The sequence below is a fragment of the Arvicanthis niloticus genome, chromosome 2 (genome assembly GCF_011762505.2).
Source record: "Arvicanthis niloticus isolate mArvNil1 chromosome 2, mArvNil1.pat.X, whole genome shotgun sequence".
In the NCBI taxonomy this organism is placed as follows: Eukaryota; Metazoa; Chordata; class Mammalia; order Rodentia; family Muridae; genus Arvicanthis; species Arvicanthis niloticus.
Window position 1 is genome coordinate 149,281,593 of NC_047659.1, and position 4,034 is coordinate 149,285,626.

The window sequence follows — 4,034 nt, forward strand, 5'->3', positions numbered from 1 at the left end:
CTGAGGAGGCAATGGCAGAACAGTGTTTGACCCTTCTCTATAAGCCAGGCCACCCCACTACTGCCTCACCCCCCCCCCTTTTTTTTTAAGTGTGTTTTTAAAAATTATGTTCTTAGTTGCATGTCTTATTTTCCTCTTCATTTTTTTTTTTTTTTTTAAAGCTGAGTCAGGGGCTTCTGCACATAGACCTGGAAATCAATACCTAGATCAGGCCTGCCTTCCTCTGGCACCACACTTGGCTGGCTTCTTGTCATTGTCCATTTAGCTTAATTTCAATATTTATTCATGTCTGAGGGGGACAGAGAGGGAGAGGGAGAGGGACAATTGTATCACAGGCTACAGTTTAATTTCTTCACTAATCATGTGGTTGTCTTCCCCACCCTCATGTCTTTCCTCATGCCACATGTAACCGAGGGTAAGATCAATCCTATTGTCGGCACCCATACCATATGACACACGCTTACTCCCACTGAATCCTCTGATTTTCCTCACATCTCTGTCTTTTAAAAATTAGACTGGGGTGGGGCCACTGGAGAGATGGCTCAGTGGTTAGAAGCACTGACTGCTTTTCCAGAGGTCCTGAGTTCAGTTCCCAGCAACCAGATGGTGGCTCTCAACCACCTACCATTGGGATTTAATGCCCTCTTTCGGGGATGAAATCCAATTTACACGTGGAGAATCGTCAAGAAGCTTGTCTGAGGAAGGTCTTTTGATCTAGAAAGTACCCTTAAAACGAAATGTGAATCACAAGAAGCATTTGTTTTGAAATATTGAGCTAGGAGCTACTTAAGCTTACACAAAACAGTCTATTGATTGTTTAGATTGATCCCAGGAAGGAGAGAGAGAGAGAGAGAGAGAGAGAGAGAGAGAGAGAGAGAGAGAGAGAGAGAGAAGAGAAGAGAAGAGAGAGAGGAGAGACAGGGAACAGAGAGGAGAGAGAGAGAGAGAGAGAGAGAGAGAGAGAGAGGAGAGAGAGAGAAGAGAGACAGGGAACAGAGAGGAGAGAGAGGAGAGAGGAGAGAGGAGAGAGAGAAGAGACAGGGAACAGAGAGGAGAGAGAGGAGAGAGGAGAGAGGAGAGAGAGAAGAGACAGGGAACAGAGAGGAGAGAGAGAGAGAGAGAGAGAGAGAGAGAGAGAGAGAGAGAGAGAGAGAAGAGGAAAAAGAGGAAGAGAGGAGAGAGAGAGAAGAGGAGAGGAGAGACAGGGAACAGAGAGGAGAGAGAGAGAGAAGAGAGAAGAGAGAGGAGAGAGGAGAGAGAGAAGAGACAGGGAACAGAGAGAGTGAGAGAGAGAGAGAGAGAGAGAGAGAGAGAGAAGAGAGAGAAGAGAGAGAAGAGAGAGGAGAGAGAAGAGAGAGAGGAGAGACAGGGAACAGAGAGAATGAGCGAGAGAAGAGAGAGAAGAGAGAGGAGAGACAGGGAACAGAGAGAATGAGAGAGAGAGAAGAGAGAGAGGAGAGACAGGGAACAGAGAGAGAGAGAGAGGAGAGAGAAGAGAGAGAGGAGAGACAGGGAACAGAGAGAATGAGAGAGAGAGAAGAGAGAGGAGAGACAGGGAACAGAGAGAGAGAGGAGAGAGAAGAGAGAGAAGAGAGAGAGGAGACACAGGGAACAGAGAGAATGAGAGAGAGAGAAGAGAGAGAGGAGAGACAGGGAACAGAGAGAAGAGAGGAGAGAGAAGAGAGAGAAGAGAGAGGAGAGAGAGGGAACAGAGAGAAGAGAGAGGAGAGACAAGGAACAGAGAGGAAGGAGAGAGAGAGAGAGAGAGAGAGAGAGAGAGAGAGAGAGAGAGAGAGAGGTTAATTGTAAGGTTCAATTAGAGCTGGTTTGTGAGAGGAAAATTTGTATTTAGTGAGTAGTGCTGGAATTAAGGGAGGGTGTGTGCACCACCAGGACCAGCTGAATTTCTATGTTTTTTTTTTTTTTTTTTTTTTTTTTTTTTTTGGTTTTTCGAGACAGGGTTTCTCTGTGTAGTTCTGGCTGTTTTGGAACTCACTCTGTAGGCCAGGCTGGCCTCGAACTCAGAAATCCACCTGCCTCTCCAGCTGAATTTCTAAAAAACTGAAAAAAAAAAAAAAAGAAAGAAAGAAAGAAAGAAAGAAAGAAAGAAAGAAAGAAAGAAAGGAAAGAGGAAAAAAACTGCTTTTTATATACTCAAGCAATGGTAATTTGCTACAGTGTCCCCTTTGTGTACTTTGAATTAGACTTTGGTTTATTTAGGAAGTTTCACTCACACAGTATTATCTCCAAAGAGGAGGCAACAGCATCTTTGTGTGTAGTCAGTCCCCCCCCCCAAGCCCCCCCCCCCCAGGACAGTCCTGGACAGTCATTCCTTTAAGCCTCAGGTAAGCCTTCCAAATTCATCCATCTTGAAGGGTATGTTTGCTTCCTTCATTAAGACTCAAACTTTGGTTGGTGTCAAAATAAAGAATGAATGAATGAATGAATGAATGAATGAATGAATGAATAAATAAATAAACAAATAAGGAGGGGATACAGGTGCCTAATGGTTGTAATTTCCTAATACACAGGCCTACGCTGGCTCCATTTCCCTGCTGGAGAGATGGCTGAGTGGTTAAGGGTACTGACTGCTCTTTCTTCCAGAGGTCCCAATAAGCACCTAGCAGCTCTGTCACGGGACCTGCTTCACTCTTCTGGTGTGTGTCTGAAGACAGCAGCTGTGGTGTGCTCACTCGTATCAATAAATCATAATAAATAATATTAGAAATACCAGGTTATGTAAATATGGTCCAGATTCTCGGTCTGAAGAATCCTTGAGCTGGCAGGGCGTGGCCAGCTGGATCAGATCGTTTCTTCCTCTTTCTCTTTCTTATCAGGGTGTGTTCCAGTTGGAGTGCCATTAGCATTTCCAAAGAGCTAGATTATCCTGGAGCATCAACGAGATGGTGGGGGTGGGGGCAGTTGGAGGCATTGGGGGAAAATTTAGTCAGCTTAAAGGGAGAAATAAACTGGAAACTTTATTCATTTATTTATTTTATTGAGTGTATGATGGGAGAGGGAAAATGGGAGGGGAGAATTTAGGCAGCTTAAAGGGAGAAATAAACTGGAAACTTTATTCATTTATTTATTTTATTGAGTGTATGATGGGAGAGGGAAAAATGGGAGGGAGGGAGGGAGGGAGGGAGGGAGGGAGGGAGGGAGGGAGGGAGGGAGGGCAATCTTTCCACACTGGGATGATCCGTGCCTAAATGAGCTGTCATGCAGTCATCTCACAGTTTTCTCGGTGGGGAAATAAACCTTTGGTTCTGGCCTCTCAATGGGTTTCCAAAGGGCAGTCAGGGAACCCTGCATGGACAGAAAGGAAAACCATGTCAAGCAAGCAAGCAAGCAAGCAAGCAAGCAAGCAAAACCACAAATCTGTCTGTTAAGTTCTTCTGTTAAAGGAATCCTGGTGAAGTGAAGCAGAAGCAGAAGCAGAAGCAGAAGCAGAAGCAGAAGCAGAAGCAGAAGCAGAAGCAGAAGCAGAAGCAGAAGCAGAAGCAGAAGCAGAAGCAGAAGCATAGGAAAGCAAGCTCATATTCATTCCAAAAAGGCTGATAGCTAGGCAGCTTGGGCTACAGACAGAGCGAAAACAAGTAGAAGGAAGGAAAAATAAATAAATAAATAAATAAATAAATAAATAAATAATTTTATTTTTTAAAAAGGCTTTGTTAGAAGATTTCTAAGTTTTAGGGAACAAGGCTTGACATTGAAACCCGCTGGCTCACTAGCATCTTCCTCAAATCTCCCAGACAAACAATGCTTCCCAATGCAGTACCTACCACGTCCTCCTCCATGATTGCCCCTGAGTCCTCACTGTGAGGTGGGCAGGCGTGTGTGTGTGTGTGTGTGTGTGTGTGTGTGTGTGTGTGTGTGTGTGTGTCCCAAACAACAACCATCAGTGGAGGCTTACGGAGAGCCAAAGGAGACAGCTAAGGCTACGAAATAAAGATAGCAAAACAGACAGGCAGACAGTGTCCACAAATGGATCCCCCCAAAATGGTAGGCCAGAGTGAGGGGCCAAACTTCTTATC